This window comes from Micromesistius poutassou (genome assembly GCF_964030765.1).
Source record: "Micromesistius poutassou genome assembly, chromosome: 6".
Lineage (NCBI taxonomy): Eukaryota > Metazoa > Chordata > Actinopteri > Gadiformes > Gadidae > Micromesistius > Micromesistius poutassou.
The window spans coordinates 2,130,220-2,149,334 of NC_140276.1; positions in this window are offsets into that span (position 1 = coordinate 2,130,220).

Here is a 19,115-nt window from a genome sequence, read left to right on the forward strand (position 1 = left end):
AAAAGTCCCGGATCAGTGGACTTAATGATATGATAGGACAGCCAGGCGTTCTGTCCAGAGTCCCCATCAACTGCTATCACCTTGGAAACCAGAGAACCTCCTTGTGCAGCTTTGGGTACCAGTTCAGTCATGAAGGAGTTTCCCTCTGGGGCGGGGTAAAGTATCTGAGGAGAGTTGTCATTTACATCCGTTATGAAGACACTCACAGTCACATTGCTGCTGAGCGGAGGAGAACCGTTGTCTCGTGCCATAACATGGACTTTAAAGCTCCTAAACTGTTCATAATCGAATGACCTGACACTTTGGATCACTCCGGTGTCTCCGTTAACTGATAGATAAGAGGAGACTGGAGCACCGTTGACTTCTCCAGGTAAAAGAGAATAGATCACTGTACCGTTTTGTCTCCAGTCTGGGTCATGGGCCTTAACAGAACACAGGCTGTGGCCCGGTTTGTTGTTCTCAGGGACATAGCTGCTATACGACTGTTCCTCAAACACAGGAGGGTTGTCGTTGACGTCAGCTATTGAGATGTGAACAACTTTGACAGACGACAGAGGAGGAGAGCCCTCATCGGTAGCGGAAATTGTAATGTTGTATTCAGACACTAGTTCCCTGTCTAGTGTATCTGTTGTTACCAAAGAATAATAGTTTTTAATTGAAGGAATAAGTTTAAAAGGAACATGTTGCTGAAGAGAACACATAACCTTACGGTTTTTCTCTGAATCTCTATCCTGCACGTTAATAAGGCCCACCTCCGTACCAGGTGACACGTTCTCAGGTACGGGATTGGTCAATGACTTCAGCGATATAACTGGGGTATTGTCATTAACATCAGTTATACTTATGATTACTTTAGTATCAGAAGAAAGACCATATCCATCTTTTGCCTGCACAAATATTTCATATTTTGATCCCTCCTCAAAGTCTATGTCACCAGCGACAAATATCTCCCCAGTCTGTCGATCAAGTGTAAACAATTTACGTGTTTTATCAGATAACCGACTCAGTCCGTATGTGACGTCACCATTAACGCCCTCGTCCGCGTCTGTTGCGCTTACGGTCATCACAAGGGTTTTTAACGCAGCGTTTTCAGGCAGACTGGCCTCATAAACGGCCTGACTAAACACTGGGGCGTTATCATTAGCGTCCAACACAGTGACGTGTATGACTACTGTGCCTGATCTCTGAGGAGAACCTCCATCCAGAGCCGTGAGGAATAATTTAATATCCTGCTGCTCCTCTCTGTCTAACTCCTTATCGAGAATCAATTCTCCATATTTACTGCCAGCACTTGTAGTTTGTACATTTAAAACAAAATTGTTATTCCTTTGTAGAGCGTAACTCTGAACACCGTTTAGGCCTATATCTTCATCGTGAGCCGCATCCACTCTATATCGAGCTCCTTTGACAGCAGATTCACTGATTTCCAGCTTGATAATATCCGTCGGGAAAGTCGGCGAATTGTCGTTTATGTCTTGTATCTGTAGTGATACGCGGTGTAATTCTAATGGAGATTCCAAAAGCAGCTCGAATTTAAGAACACACGACGGCTTTTCCCCGCATTGTTCCTCTCTGTCGATTCTCTCTGAAACAATGAGCTCTCCGCTCTGAAGATTGACATCACAATACCTCCGTTCGTTTTCCTCTGTTTCAATACGAGCCTTCCTTGCAGATAATATGTCCAATGTAAGTCCCAGATCCTTGGCGATATTTCCGATAACGGATCCGCGCTTCATCTCCTCTTGAACCGAATAGCTCAGGTCGCCATGAACGTAATGCAGCACAAGTAATAAAAATAAAAACACACGAAGGCCCATCCCGCAATATTCCATCCTTGTTATTCGAGTAATAGACAATATAGATACCATAGGTTCGGGTTTTCTAACAAAGCCCTAAGAAAATTGAATTGATGTAAAAAGACCATCGGGCTTTGATAGCCGCTTTTCTACGAATCTCGGCTTTGTACTGCCCGAGGTGGCGGGTGGAACGGCTGACTCTTATATCATGTTGCAGGACTACTCTATTGCAAGTGCATAGCGACCTCTTGAGTCATCAGGGTGTATAACACATTGAGAGGGGCTATAACTCATAACTCGTGGAACACCAAACAAGCCAATATTCTATTCAGTGGTGCCGTCTACTTTTTCCTTGAAACCACTTTGCATTAGGTCAACATTACATCACCCCATTTGCACACCATATGTAGGGAATAGTTAAGTAATTCAAATGAACCCTAATCAACCCATTTAGAAAATATGAAATTGAACTGTATTTTCTTGATGAAGGAGTTAAGACGGTGTACAACTCTATATAAACTCTCCAGCACCATGGACAGAGACACAGCTAGGAATAGGGCAGTAGAAGCGGGACCAAAAGCATCAGACATTTGCAGACTGTACAACCAGAGCTTCACGTCACTCCTCCACATAGGATAGCAGAGAGTACTGTGATGCTGGGAGCAACATACAAAGATGTTCTGGGAGTACAGAAAATCCATGGAGCGCAGGAGATGGATGGATAATTGTCTACATTCAAAATATCGGGCCAGTGGTGATAACTAGGAAGACCGACAAGTATGAGTAAAGTTATAATAACTTAAACTAGATATAAGAGCAACGAGACGGTTTGTAAAGATTCATATCTATCAACCGTTGACCTGAACAACAAAGGCCTTCACTTATGTACCTCTAGAAGTTGAATTAAATGCAAAGACAACCAACCCAAATCTAAACTTGATACTCAACAAGTCAATAAAGTCAACATATATGTCACCCTTTTGGTAAGTGTAGTCCACAATAACCTGTTATATTTATATCCCTGCTTATATGATGCTCATATCATAAATATGAATTAATAATTGATGATGTAAAGACATGTCTGTGCAGAATATTTTTCATATTCATTGTATTAAACAGAGTAATGAATGAATGCATTAACATTCAGTACTGTCATGTTGTGGGCCATATAAAGTTATCAAAGTATAACAGAGCTTTTAATTTGGCTCAGCCTTAAGGATTCTGCACAACTCATGACATGAGACCTAACAGTTGTGTCCCTTGTGCAAACAGAACACAATGGAGTGTGAAGATTGAACAAACATTTGTAGCAGCCATTTTTAAATGACGAACGGTGTTACATAAACAAATTTTCAGACGGACAAAACATGAAGTATGATGTATTAATTACGAGAGCCTTACAATATATTTCTTAATGAAAACATACTTTTTAAATGACAGATTGTTCAGCTAAAACGCCTACCTCAGGGGAAACATCAAGTTCTCCAAACACTTCTTCAAAGTCTGTTGGATTTTTTCTGAGGGTCTGGTCTGCAGGCAGTGTGTTGTCGTTGTAAGAGTTGACAAATTTAAAGTCACTTGTTCTAGATCCAGTGGTTAAATATGCATCATAATTATATGTGCTGCGTAAAGTTCCAGTGCCGTCCACATCGGCGTAGTTCGGAGGAAGATAAGAGCTGGGAATAGCAACCGCTCCATCAAATAACAGTCTGGGCTTTCTCCTCCGACAAAACCTCAATCCCAGAATGATAATAATGAAAGTCAGGAAAAAGGTGGAGACGGATACCAGCGCGATAATCAGATAGGATGTTAATTTAGAACTGCCATCTTCATGAGCCAGGTCCTTCAGCTCTGGTACTTCAGCCAAGTTATCAGAAATCAGTAAAAACATGGAACATGTAGCAGAGAGGGAGGGCTGTCCGTTATCCTTTACAGTGACTACAATGTTCTGTTTCATGTTGTCAGAATCAGAAATGTCTCGCTGGGTCCTGATCTCCCCACTGTGCAGATCGATTTTGAAAAGTCCCAGATCAGTGGACTTAATGATCTGATAGGACAGCCAGGCGTTCTGTCCAGAGTCCCCATCAACTGCTATCACCTTGGAAACCAGAGCACCTCCTTGTGCAGCTTTGGGTACCAGTTCAGTCATGAAGGAGTTTCCCTCTGGGGCGGGGTAAAGTATCTGAGGAGTGTTGTCATTTACATCCGTTATGAAGACACTCACAGTCACGTTGCTGCTGAGTGGAGGAGAGCCGTTGTCTCGTGCCATGACATAGACTTTAAAGCTCCTAAACTGTTCATAATCAAACAACCTGACACTTTGGATCATTCCAGTGTCTCCATTAACAGATAAATAAGAGGAGACTGGAGCACCGTTGACCTCACCAGGTAAAAGAGAATAGATCACTGTACCGTTTTGTCTCCAGTCTGGGTCATGGGCCTTAACAGAACACAGGCTGTGGCCCGGTTTGTTGTTCTCAGGGACATAGCTGCTATACGACTGTTCCTCAAACATAGGAGGGTTGTCATTGACGTCAGCTATTGAGATGTGAACAACTTTGACTGACGTCAGAGGAGGAGAGCCCTCATCGGTGGCGGATATTGTAATGTTGTATTCAGACACTAATTCCCTGTCTAGTTTCTCTGTTGTTACCAAAGAATAATAGTTTTTAATTGAAGGAATGAGTTTAAAAGGAACATGATGCTCAAGAGAACACCTAGTCTTACGGTTTTTCTCCGAATCTCTATCCTGCACGTTAACAAGGCCAACCTCTGTACCAGGTGACACATTCTCCGGTAAAGGATTGGTTAAGGATTTCAAGGCTATGACAGGGGCGTTGTCATTAACATCAGTAATTTTTATAATAACCTTAGCGTCTGAAGAAATACCAAATCCATCTTTTGCCTGAACAATAATCTCATATTTTGATCCCTCCTCAAAGTCTATATCACCTGCAACAAATATTTCTCCAGTCTGTCGATCAAGTGAAAACAGTTTTCGTGACTTATCAGATATCCGACCTAGTTCAAATGTTACTTCTCCGTTAACACCCTCGTCTGCGTCCGCAGCGCTAACAGTGACCACACGGGTCTTCAGCGGGGCGTTTTCAGGCAGGCTGGCCTCATACACGGCCTGACTAAACACTGGGGCGTTATCATTAGCGTCCAACACAGTGACGTCTATCGCTACTGTGCCTGATCTCTGAGGAGAACCACCATCCAGAGCCGAAAGTAATAATTTGATATCCCTTTGCACCTCTCTATCTAACTCATTTTCTAAAATCAATTCGCCATATTTAGTCCCATCACTTGACGTTTGTATATTAAACACAAAGTGGTCATTCCGTTTAAGAGTGTAACTCTGAACCCCGTGTTGGCCTATATCTTCATCATGGGCCGTATTAATGCGATACCGAGCTCCTTTGTCAGCCGATTCACTAATTTCCAGCTTGATTTTATCGGTCGGGAAACTCGGTGCATTGTCGTTGATGTCTTGTATTTGTAGTGATACACGGTGTAATTCTAAGGGGGATTCCAAAATAAGCTCGAATGTAAGAACACACGACGGTTTTTCTCCGCATTGTTCCTCTCTGTCGATTCTTTCTGAAACAATGAGTTCTCCGCTCCGAAGATTGACATCACAATACCTCCGTTCGTTTTCCTCTGTTTCAATACGAGCCTTCCTTGCAGATAATATGTCCAATGTAAGTCCCAGATCCTTGGCGATATTCCCAATAACAGATCCACGCTTCATCTCCTCTTGAACCGAATAGCTCAGGTCGCTATGAACGTAATGCAGTGCAGACAATAAAAACGAAAAAATTAAGATCCTGTGGTTTTCCATCCTGGTATCCAGAGTAATTTACGATAGAGACAATATGTTCGGTATTTCTTACAACCCACAAAATGAAGGGACTTTATCGAAGGAACGGAAAGACCATCGGCTCTTGATAGCCCTCCGCTTTTAAACGAATACCCGTGTTTGTCTGCCTTCTGCTCTCGTCAAGAGGTGGTGGGTGGATAGGTTGACGATTATGTTACGTTGGAATCTATTGCAGATGCATAGCGACACCTTGAGTCATCACGAAGTATAGCACTGTAATACTGGTTATAACTCACGTAACACCAAACGCTATTCTATTCACTTGTGCTTTTTGTTTTATCTTCTGACTAAGTCAAACAATAAATTCAATCATATGTGCACAATATGGAATGAAGATTTGACAAATTCTACCTGATGAAACAAGTGTTCCATCATATCAATTTAATGGGTGGCTAATAGCATTCATGATGGCGTCCCGACCGTTGGCATAGACAACCCAAAGCTATTCCAGCACCATTGACAGCGACATATCATGCAGTAGGACATTAGTAACAGATATCCATCAGACAGAGCTCAGCATGCAGACTTCTCAACCCCTCAGTCAGCCGTACTGATAGTGTAGCAGTAAAATTGTGGTTGGAGCAGCAAACACATGGTGGCACAATACAGTCCTCAGACTACACCGACAACTATGCAGAGTAGATTCTGAAGACTGCAAATAATTAACAAAGGGGGACTAGGGGTGAAAAGCTTGGCACAGAGAAAATGGGGAAAAAAACACAAACTATACTGCATAAAAAGCTGACAGAATGTTTGATGTGACAGTGAAAAGTGTTTCTTTGTATATATTGAACAATCACAACTCTGTCACCCAAGACGAAATATCATAATTTGAAACAAGTAGTATTTTTTCATTCGCTCCGGAAAACAAAATTGAATATGCTGTGCTTCATACAGCACAGATAAAGGGCTGCCACATCCTTAACTGCTTCTTCAGCAATAAACTACTTTGTTTCACAACCAAATCAGATACATACAAATGCCATAATGTAGCCCATTCATTAAGTATTCAACAAAGACTTAAACTTACCTTTATACTCAATAATAAATACTCAAATACTCAATACTCAAAGAAACTGAAAATATGAAACATAGAAACAAAAATCACTGTGAGCCTGCAAAAACAGTATTCTTTCAAAAATAAATCGCTTGAACCAACGTTGACTATCAAAGGATCTTTCACAATGAGATTATTTTATATAAATGTGACAGATGTATAGCAGAAGCTGAATTATGGCGGCAAGCTGCATTGTGAGAAGGGGAAGGAGTATTTTCTTTGTAGACATATATGTATGGTTTTTACCTCAGGGGAAGAATCGATGTCTCCAAACACTTCTTCAAAGTCTGTTGGATTTTTTCTCAGGGTCTGGTCTGCAGGCAGTGTGTTGTCATTGTAAGACGTGGCAAATTTAAAGTCACTTGTTCTAGATCCAGTGGTTAAATACGCATCGTAATTATATGTACTGCGTAAAGTTCCAGTGCCGTCCACATCTGCGTAGTTTGGAGGGAGGTAAGAGCTGGGAATAGCAACCGCCCCATCAAATAACAGTCTGGGCTTTCTGCTGTGACAAAACCTCATTCCCAGAATGATAATAATGAAAGTCAGGAAAAAGGTGGAGACGGATACCAGAGCGATGATCAGATAGGATGTTAATTTAGAACTGCTATCTTCATAAGCCATGTCCTTCAGTTCTGGTACTTCAGCCAAGTTATCAGAAATCAGTAAAAAGATGGAACATGTAGCAGAGAGGGAGGGCAGTCCGTTATCCTTTACAGTGACTACAATGTTCTGTTTCATGTTATCAGAATCAGAAATGTCTCGCTGGGTCCTGATCTCCCCACTGTGCAGATCGATTTTGAAAAGGCCCGGATCAGTGGACTTAATGATCTGATAGGACAGCCAGGCGTTCTGTCCAGAGTCCCCATCAACTGCTATCACCTTGGAAACCAGAGAACCTCCTTGTGCAGCTTTGGGTACCAGTTCAGTCATGAAGGAGTTTCCCTCTGGGGCGGGGTAAAGAATCTGAGGAGTGTTGTCATTCACATCCGTTATGAAGACACTCACAGTCACGTTGCTGCTGAGTGGAGGAGAGCCGTTGTCTCGTGCCATGACATAGACTTTAAAGTTCCTAAACTGTTCATAATCAAACGACCTGACACTTTGGATGACGCCGGTGTCTCCATTAACAGATAGATAAGAGGAGACTGGAGCACCGTTGACCTCACCAGGTAAAAGAGAATAGATCACTGTACCGTTTTGTCTCCAGTCTGCGTCATGGGCCTTAACAGAACACAGGCTGTGGCCCGGTTTGTTGTTCTCAGGGACATAGCTGCTATACGACTGTTCCTCAAACACAGGTGGGTTGTCGTTGACGTCAGCTATTGAGATGTGAACAACTTTGACTGACAACAGAGGAGGAGAGCCCTCATCGGTGGCGGATATTGTAATGTTGTATTCAGACACTAGTTCCCTGTCTAGTTTCTCTATTGTTACCAACGAATAATAGTTCTTAATTGAGGGAATAAGTTTAAAAGGAACATGTTGTTGAAGAGAACACCTAACCTTTCGGTTTTTCTCTGAATCTCTATCCTGCACGTTGATAATTCCCACCTCCGTACCAGGTGATACATTTTCTGGTACTGGATTGGATAACGATTTCAAGGCAATGATAGGGGCATTATCATTAACATCGGTAATTCTTACAATTACTTTAGTGTCTGAAGAAATACCAAATCCATCTTTTGCTTGAACAATAATCTCATATTTTGATCCCTCCTCAAAATCTATACCACCTGCAACAAATATTTCTCCGGTCTGTCGATCAAGGGAGAACAGCTTTCGTGACTTTTCAGACACCCGTCCTAGTCCGTACGTAACTTCTCCATTAACACCCTCGTCTGCGTCAGAAGCACTAACGGTGATTACAGGGGTTTTTATGGGAGAGTTCTCAGGCAGACTGGCCTCATACACGGCCTGACTAAACACTGGGGCGTTATCATTAGCGTCCAACACAGTGACGTCTATCGCTACTGTGCCTGATCTCTGAGGAGCACCACCATCAATAGCCGAAAGTAATAAATTGATTTCCTTCTGCTCCTCTCTATCTAACTCCTTTTCTAAAATTAATTCGCCATATTTAGTCCCGTCACTTGACGTTTGTATATTGAACATGAAGTGGTCATTCCGTTTGAGAGTGTAACTCTGAACACCGTTTTGGCCTGTATCTTCATCATGAGCCGCATCGACGCGATACCGAGCTCCTTTTACAGCAGATTCTCTAATTTCCAGCTTTATTCTTTCATTTGGGAAACTCGGGGCATTGTCGTTTATGTCTTGTATCTGTAGTGATACACGGTGTAATTCTAATGGCGATTCCAAAAGCAGCTCGAATTTCAGAACACACGACGGCTTTTCTCCGCATTGTTCCTCTCGGTCGATTCTCTCTGAAACAATGAGCTCTCCGCTCCGAAGATTGACGTCGCAATACCTCCGTTCGTTTTCCTCTGTTTCAATGCGAGCCTTCCGAGTAGATAATATTTCCAATCTAAGTTCCAGGTCCTTGGCGATATTCCCAATAACAGATCCACGCTTCATCTCCTCTTGAACAGTATATTCCAGGTCGCTATGAACGTAATGCAGTGCAGACAATAAAAACGCAAAAAGTAAGATCCTGTGGTTTTCCATCCTGGTATCCAGAGTAGTTTACGATAGAGACAATAGGTTCGGTATTTCTTACAACCCACAAAATGAAGGGATTTTATCGAAGGAACGGAAAGACCATCGGCTCTTGATAGCCCTCCGCTTTTCAACGAATACCCGTGTTTGTCTGCCTTCTGCTCTCGTCAAGAGGTGGTGGGTGGATAGGCTGACGATTATATTACGTTGGAATCTATTGCAGGTGCATAGCGACACCTTGAGTCATCACGAAGTATAACACTGTAATAGTGGTTATAACTCACGTAACACCAAACTCTATTCTATTCACTTGTGCTTTTTGTTTTATCTTCTGACTTAGTCAAACAATAAATTACATCATATGTGCACGATATGGAATGAAGATTTGACAAATTCTACCTGATAAAACAAGTGTTTTATCATATAAATTGAATGGGTGGCTAATATAGCATTCATGATGGCGTTCCCGTTGGCATAGACAACCCAAAGCCATTCCAGCACCATGGACAGCGACATATCAGGCAGTAGGACAGTAGTAACAGAGATCCATCAGACAGAGCTCAGCATGCAGACTTTTCAACCCTTCAGTCAGTCGTCCTGATAGTGTAGCAGTAAAAGAGTGGTTGGAGCAGCACACACATAGTGGCACAATACAGTCCTCAGATTACACAGACAACTATGCAAAAGAACAAAGGGGGACTAGGGCTGAAAATCTTGGCACAGAGAAAGTGGGAAAAAAACACAAACTATACTGCATAAAAAACCGACAGAATGTTTGATGTGACAGTGAAAAGTGTTTCTTTGTATATATTGAACAATCACAACTCTAACCCAAGACAAACAAAATTGAATATGCTGTGCTTCATACAGCACAGATAAAGGGCTGCCACATCCTTAACTGCTTCTTCAGCAATAAACTACTTTGTTCCACAACCAAATCAGATACATACAAATGCCATATTGTAGCCCATTCATTAGGTATGCAACAAAGACTTAAGGTTACCTTTATACTCAATAATAAATACTCAAATACTCAATACTCAAAAAAACTGAAAATATGAAACATAGAAACAAAAAGCACTGTGTGAGCCTGCAAATACAGTATTCTTTCGAAAATAAATTGCTTGAACCAACGTTGACTATCAATGGATCTTTCACAATGAGATTATTTTATATCAATGTGACAGATGTATAGCAGAAGCTGAATTATGGCGGCAAGCTGCATTGTGAGAAGGGGAAGGAGTATTTTCTTTGTAGACATATATGTATGGTTTTTACCTCAGGGGAAGAATCGATGTCTCCAAACACTTCTTCAAAGTCTGTTGGATTTTTCCTTAGGGTCTGGTCTGCAGGCAGTGTGTTGTCATTGTAAGACGTGGCAAATTTAAAGTCACTTGTTCTAGATCCAGTGGTTAAATATGCATCATAATTATATGTACTGCGTAAAGTTCCAGTGCCGTCCATATCTGCGTAGTTTGGAGGGAGGTAAGAGCTGGGAATAGCAACCGCCCCATCAAACAACAGTCTGGGCTTTCTGCTGCGACAAAACCTCAATCCCAGAATGATGATAATGAAAGTCAGGAAAAAGGTGGAGACGGATACCAGAGCGATGATCAGATAAGATGTTAATTTAGAACTGCTATCTTCATAAGCCATGTCCTTCAGTTCTGGTACTTCAGCCAAGTTATCAGAAATCAGTAAAAACATGGAACATGTAGCAGAGAGGGAGGGCAGTCCGTTATCCTTTACAGTGACTACAATGTTCTGTTTCATGTTGTCAGAATCAGAAATGTCTCGCTGGGTCCTGATCTCCCCACTGTGCAGATCGATTTTGAAAAGTCCTGGATCAGTGGCCTTAATGATCTGATAGGACAGCCAGGCATTCTGTCCAGAGTCCCCATCAACTGCTATCACCTTGGAAACCAGAGAACCTCCTTGTGCAGCTTTGGGTACCAGTTCAGTCATGAAGGAGTTTCCCTCTGGGGCGGGGTACAGTATGTGAGGAGTGTTGTCATTTACATCCGTTATGAAGACACTCACAGTCACGTTGCTGCTGAGTGGAGGAGAGCCGTTGTCTCGTGCCATGACATAGACTTTAAAGCTCCTAAACTGTTCATAATCAAACGACCTGACACTTTGGATCACTCCGGTGTCTCCATTAACAGATAGATAAGAGGAGACTGGAGCACCGTTGACTTCACCAAGTAAAAGAGAATAGATCACTGTACCGTTTTGTCTCCAGTCTGGGTCATGGGCCTTAACAGAACACAGGCTGTGGCCCGGTTTGTTGTTCTCAGGAACATAGCTGCTATATGACTGTTCCTCAAACACAGGTGGGTTGTCGTTCACATCGGCCACAGAGACCTTAATTGTTTTCAAAGATGACAGTGGCGGTGAACCGTTGTCAGTAGCAGAGATTGTAATGTTGTATTCAGTTACTTCTTCACGGTCTAGTTTCTCTGTGGTCACCAAAGAATAGTAGTTTTTGATTGAGGGAATCAGTTTGAACGGAATTATTTGTAGAATGTAGCAGCGGACCTGTTTGTTTTTCTCTGAATCTCTGTCCTGCACGTTAATAAGGCCCACTTCTGTACCAGGTGGCACGTTCTCTGGTACTGGAGAGGTCAAGGATTTCAACACTATAACCGGAGCGTTGTCATTAATATCGGTAATACTTATAATCACCTTTGAATCTGATGAAAGACCGTATCCATCTTTGGCCTCGACAAACATTTCATATTTTGAATCCTCTTCAAAGTCGATGTTCCCTGCAACAAATATCTCCCCAGTCTGTCCATCAAGTGAAAACATGTTTCGTGATTTATCAGACATTCGGCTCAGTTCATATGTAACCTCTCCATTAACGCCCTCGTCTGCGTCAGTAGCGCTGACCGTGATCACGTGGGTTTTCAACGGAGAGTTTTCCGGCAGACTGGCCTCATACACGGCCTGACTAAACACTGGGGCGTTATCATTAGCGTCCAATACAGTGACGTCTATGGCTACTGTGCCTGATCTCTGAGGAGAACCACCATCTAGAGCCGTGAGCAATAATCGTATTTGCTGCTGCTCCTCTCTGTCTAACTCCTTTTCTAAAACCAATTCGCCATATTTACTACCGGCACTTGTAGTTTGTAAATTCAAAATAAAGTGGTTATTCCGTTGAAGAGTGTAACTTTGTATAGCATTCTGGCCTACATCTGAATCGTGAGCCGCATTAACGCGATACCGAGCTCCTTTGATAGCAGATTCTCTAATTTCCAGCTTGATAATATCCGTTGGGAAACTCGGTGCATTGTCATTTATGTCTTGTATCTGTAGTGATACACGGTGTAATTCTAATGGAGATTCCAAAAGGAGCTCGAATTTCAGAACACACGACGGCTTTTCTCCGCATTGTTCCTCTCTGTCGATTCTCTCTGAAACAATGAGCTCTCCGCTCCCAAGATTTATATCACAATACCTCCGTTCGTTTTCCTCTGTTTCAATACGAGCCTTCCTAGCAGATAATATGTCCAATGTAAGTCCCAGGTCCTTGGCGATATTCCCAATAACAGATCCGCTCTTCATCTCCTCTTGAACCGAATAGCTCAGGTCGCCATGAACGTAACGTAGTGCAGACAATAAAAACACAAAAGGAAAGATCCTGTGGCTTTCCATCCTGGTATCCAGAGTAATTTACGATAGGATCAATAGATTCGGTAATTCCTACAACCCACAAAATGAATGGATTTTATCGAAGGAACGGAAAGACCATCGGCTCTTGATAGCCATCCGCTTTTAAACGAATACCCGTGTTTGTCTGGCTTATGCTCTCGTCAAGAGGTGGTGGGTGGATAGGCTGACGATTATATTACGTTGAAATCTATTGCAGGTGCATAGCGACACCTTGAGTCATCACGAAGTATAACACTGTAATAGTGGTTGTAACTCACGTAACACCAAACGCTATTCTATTCACTTGTGCTTTTTGTTTTATCTTCTGACTAAGTCAAACAATAAATTAAATCATATGTGCACAATATGGAATGAAGATTTGACAAATTCTACCTGATGAAACAAGTGTTTTATCATATCAATTGAATGGGTGGCTAATAGCATTCATGATGGCGTCCCGTTGGCATAGACAACCCAAAGCCATTCCAGCACCATGGACAGCGACATATCATGCAGTAGGACAGTAGTAACAGATATCCATCAGACAGAGCTCAGCATGCAGACTTCTCAACCCCTCAATCAGTCGTCCTGATAGTGTAGCAGTAAAATTGTGGTTGGAGCAGCAAACACAAAGTGGCACAATACAGTCCTCAGATTACACAGACAACTATGCAGAGTAGATTCTGAAGACTGCAAATAATTAACAAAGGGGGACTAGGGGTGAAAAGCTTGGCACAGAGAAAGTGGGGGAAAAAAACACAAACTATACTGCATAAAAAGCCGACAGAATGTTTGATGTGACAGTGAAAAGTGTTTCTTCGTATATATTGAACAATCACAAATCTGTCACCCAAGACAAAATATCATGATTGGAAACAAGTAGTATTTTTTCATTCGCTCCGGAAAACAAAATTGAATATGCTGTGCTTCATACAGCACAGATAAAGGGCTGCCACATCCTTAACTGCTTCTTCAGTAATAAACTACTTTGTTTCACAACCAAATCAGATACATACAAATGCCATAATGTAGCCCATTCATTAAGTATTCAACAAAGACTTAAGCTTACCTTTATACTCAATTAAATACTGAAAATATGAAACATGAAAACAAAACCACTGTGTGAGCCTGCAAATACAGTATTCTTTCAAAAATGTTGCTTGAACCAATGTCAATGTATCAAAGGATCTTTCACAATGATATTATTTTATAGAAATGTCAGATGTATGACAGATGTATAGCAGAAGCTGGGGCGGCAAGGGCAGCAAGCTGCATTGTGAGAAGGGGAAGGAGTATTTTCTTTGTGGACATATATGTATGGTTTTTTACCTCAGGGGAAGAATCGATGTCTCCAAACACTTCTTCAAAGTCTGTTGGATTTTTCCTCAGGGTCTGGTCTGCAGGCAGTGTGTTGTCGTTGTAAGACGTGTGAAATTTAAAGTCACTTGTTCTAGATCCAGTTGTTAAATACGCATCATAATTATATGTGCTGCGTAAAGTTCCAGTGCCGTCCACATCTGCGTAGTTTGGAGGGAGATAAGAGCTGGGAATAGCAACCGCTCCATCAAACAATAGTCTGGTCTTTCTCCTCCGACAAAACCTCAATCCCAGAATGATAATAATGAAAGTCAGGAAAAAGGTGGAGACGGATACCAGCGCGATGATCAGATAAGATGTTAATTTAGAACTGCTGTCTTCATAAGCCATGTCCTTCAGTTCTGGTACTTCAGCCAAGTTATCAGAAATCAGTAAAAACATTGAACATGTAGCAGAGAGGGAGGGCTGTCCGTTATCCTTTACAGCGACTACAATGTTCTGTTTCATGTTGTCAGAATCAGAAATGTCTCGCTGGGTCCTGATCTCCCCACTGTGCAGATCGATTTTGAAAAGTCCCGGATCAGTGGACTTAATGATCTGATAGGACAGCCAGGCGTTCTGTCCAGAGTCCCCATCAACTGCTATCACCTTGGAAACCAGAGCACCTCTTTGTGCAGCTTTGGGTACCAGTTCAGTCATGAAGGAGTTTCCCTCTGGGGCGGGGTAAAGTATCTGAGGAGAGTTGTCATTTACATCCGTTATGAAGACACTCACAGTCACATTGCTGCTGAGTGGAGGAGAGCCGTTGTCTCGTGCCATAACATGGACTTTAAAGCTCCTAAACTGTTCATAATCAAACGACCTGACACTTTGGATCACTCCGGTGTCTCCGTTAACAGATAGATAAGAGGAGACTGGAGCACCGTTGACTTCACCAGGTAAAAGAGAATAGATCACTGTACCGTTTTGTCTCCAGTCTGGGTCATGGGCCTTAACAGAACACAGGCTGTGGCCCGGTTTGTTGTTCTCAGGGACATAGCTGCTATACGACTGTTCCTCAAACATAGGAGGGTTGTCGTTGACGTCAGCTATTGAGATGTGAAAAACCTTGACTGATGACAAAGGAGGAGAGCCCTCATCAGCGGCGGATATTGTGATGTTGTATTCAGACACTAGTTCCCTGTCTAGTTTCTCCGTTGTTACCAAAGCATAGTAATTTTCGATGGAAGGAATAAGTTTAAAAGAAACGGTTTGTTGAATGGTGCAACGGACCTTTTGATTTTTTCCAGAGTCTCTATCCAGCACGTTAATAAGTCCCACCTCTGTACCAGGTGACACGTCTTCTGGTACTGGATTAGTCAACGATATTAAAGAAATCATTGGTGAGTTGTCGTTCACATCAGTCACACTTATTATTACCTTTGTATCTGAAGAGAGACCATAACTGTCTCTGGCCTCAACAAACATTTCATATTGAATTCCATCTTCGAAGTCTATGTCACCTGTAACGAATATTTCTCCAGACTGTCTGTCAAGTGAAAACAATTTCCTTGATTTATCAGATATCCGGCCTAGTCCATATGTTACTTCTCCATTGATTCCCTCGTCTGCGTCCGTTGCGCTTACAGTGACAACGAGGGACTTCAACGGAGAGTTCTCAGGCAGACTGGCCTCATACACGGCCTGACTAAACACTGGGGCGTTATCATTAGCGTCCAACACAGTGACGTCTATGGTTAGAGTCCCTGATGTCTGAGGAGAACCACCGTCCAGAGCCGTTAACAATAATTTAATTTCTTTCCGCTCCTCTCTGTCTAACTCCTTGTCGAGAATCAATTCGCCATATTTACTTCCAGCACTTGTAGTTTGTATATTGAAAACAAAGTGGTTATTCCGTTGAAGAGTGTAACTCTGAATATCGTTTTGGCCTATATCTTCATCATGAGCAGCATTAACGCGATACCGAGCTCCTTTGTCAGCAGATTCGCTTATTTCCAGCTTGATTTTATCCGTAGGGAAACTCGGTGCATTATCGTTTATGTCTTGTATCTGTAGTGATACACGGTGTAATTCCAAGGGTGATTCCAAAAGGAGCTCGAATTTCAGAACACACGACGGCTTTTCTCCGCATTGTTCCTCTCTGTCGATTTTCTCTGAAACAATGAGCTCTCCGCTCCGAAGATTGACATCACAATACCTCCGTTCACTTCCCACCATTTTAATACGAGCCTTACGAATAGATAATACTCCGACATCCAATCCCAGATCCTTCGCGATATTTCCAATTACAGATCCACGCTCCATCTCCTCTTGAACAGAATAGCTCAGGTCGCCATGAACGAAATGCAGTCCAAAAAAGAAAAAGAAAATGACACAAAGACCCAACCGACTATGTTCCATTGTAAAACAGAACAATATAGCAAATAAATACTGTTTCGAGATTGCCAACAACGCTCTGAAGAAATGGATTTGATAGAAGGAACGAAAAAGATCATTCGACTTAAATACCGCTCGAGCTCGATGTCCAAGCTTTGTAGCCTTCTGCTCGCGTCATTATATGGTGGGTGGAAATGCAGACGGTTGTATTCTGTTGAACTCAATTGCTGGTGCATAGCGACACCATGAGTCAGTAGGAAGTATAACAAATTGAGTGTGGACATGAATCACGTAACACCAAAGGACTTATATTGAATTTAGTTTTCCTTTCACCGTCGTTTTTTATGGACTTGTAATTTAGCTGAAAAGGGAAACCATAAAAGGCTTTTTTCAATAATGAAAGAAATTCTTTGGAAATTAATACAATTATGCATAGATAATATGAAATAAATGGTATAGTATTTACGAAGACATTACAACGTTAAACAGCGGCGAAAGGACATCCAAGGACCATGGACAGCGACATAGCATGCAGTCGGTCAGTAGTGACAGCTAGAGATCCATCAGACAAAGCTCAGCATGCAGGTCGTTCAACACCACAGTCAGTCCTCCACGTAGTGTAGCAGTTAGATAGTGGTAGCTAACACATGTTATAATAATAAAGACCTCGGATAACACAGAAAACGCTGCAGAGTAGATGCTGAATCCTCCAAAAACTCAACAACAAAATGGGGCTAACTGTACTCAATTGAATAGTGAAAATAATAAGTATACAAGAATATCACCATTTGTGCCAGCAAAGACCAAATTGATGTGAAAACGATGCATGATACAATGTTGACTGCCAAAGAGAGCGCCCAATATGAGCTGCAATGGAGAGAAGCTGAAGGAGGAGCATATTTCTTAGTGGAAACATATGAGGAGTTAAACACTTGTTATTTTTTTTTTTACCTCAGGGGAAACATCTAGGTCGCCAAACACTTCTTCAAAGTCGGTTGGATTTTTCCTCAGGGTCTGGTCTGCAGGCAGTGTGTTGTCATTGTAGGACGTGGCAAATTTAAAGTCACTTGTTCTAGATCCAGTGGTTAAATAAGCATCATAATTGTATGTGCTGCGTAAAGTTCCAGTGCCGTCCACATCTGCATAGTTTGGAGGGAGATAAGAGCTGGGAATAGCAACCGCGCCATCAAATAACAGTCTGGGCTTTCTCCTCCGACAAAACCTCAATCCCAGAATGATGATAATGAAAGTCAGGAAAAAGGTGGAGACGGATACCAGTGCGATGATTAGATAAGATGTTAATTTAGAACTGCTATCTTCAAAAGCCATGTCCTTCAGTTCTGGTACTTCAGCCAAGTTATCAGAAATCAGTAAAAACATGGAACATGTAGCAGAGAGGGAGGGCAGTCCGTTATCTTTTACAGCAACTACAATGTTCTGTTTCATGTTGTCAGAATCAGAAATGTCTCGCTGGGTCCTGATCTCCCCACTGTGCAGATCGACTTTGAAAAGTCCCGGATCAGTGGACTTAATGATATGATAGGACAGCCAGGCGTTCTGTCCAGAATCTCCATCAACTGCTATCACCTTGGAAACCAGAGAACCTCCTTGTGCAGCTTTGGGTACCAGTTCAGTCATGAAGGAGTTTCCCTCTGGGGCGGGGTAAAGTATCTGAGGAGTGTTGTCATTTACATCCGCTATGAAGACACTCACAGTCACGTTGCTGCTGAGTGGAGGAGAGCCGTTGTCTCGTGCCATTACATAGACTTTAAAGGTCCTAAACTGTTCATAATCAAACGACCTGACACTTTGGATCACTCCGGTGTCTCCATTAACAGATAGATAAGAGGAAACTGGAGCACCGTTGACCTCACCAGGTAAAAGAGAATAGATCACTGTACCGTTTTGTCTCCAGTCTGCGTCATGGGCCTTAACAGAACACAGGATGTGGCCCGGTTTGTTGTTTTCAGAAACATACGCGTTGTATGACTGTTCATCAAAAACCGGTGGGTTGTCATTTACATCAGCGATAGACACCTGAACGGTTTTAAACGAGGACAGCGGAGGAGAGCCCTCGTCGATAGCAGTAACTGTTATGTTATAATGAGGAATTAATTCACGGTCTAGTTTATCCGTTGTCACCAAAGAATAATAGTTTTTGATGGAAGGAATTAGTTTAAATGGAACATTTTCCTGAATAAAGCAGCGGATCTGTCGATTTTGTTCTGAATCCATATCCTGCACGTTAATTATTCCAACCTCTGTACCAGGTGATACATTCTCAGCCACTGGATTGGTCAACGATTTTAACGATATGATTGGAGCATTATCATTGGCGTCTGTAATAAATATAATAACTTTTGTATCTGTAGAGAGACCATAACCATCTTTGGCCTCTATATATATTTCA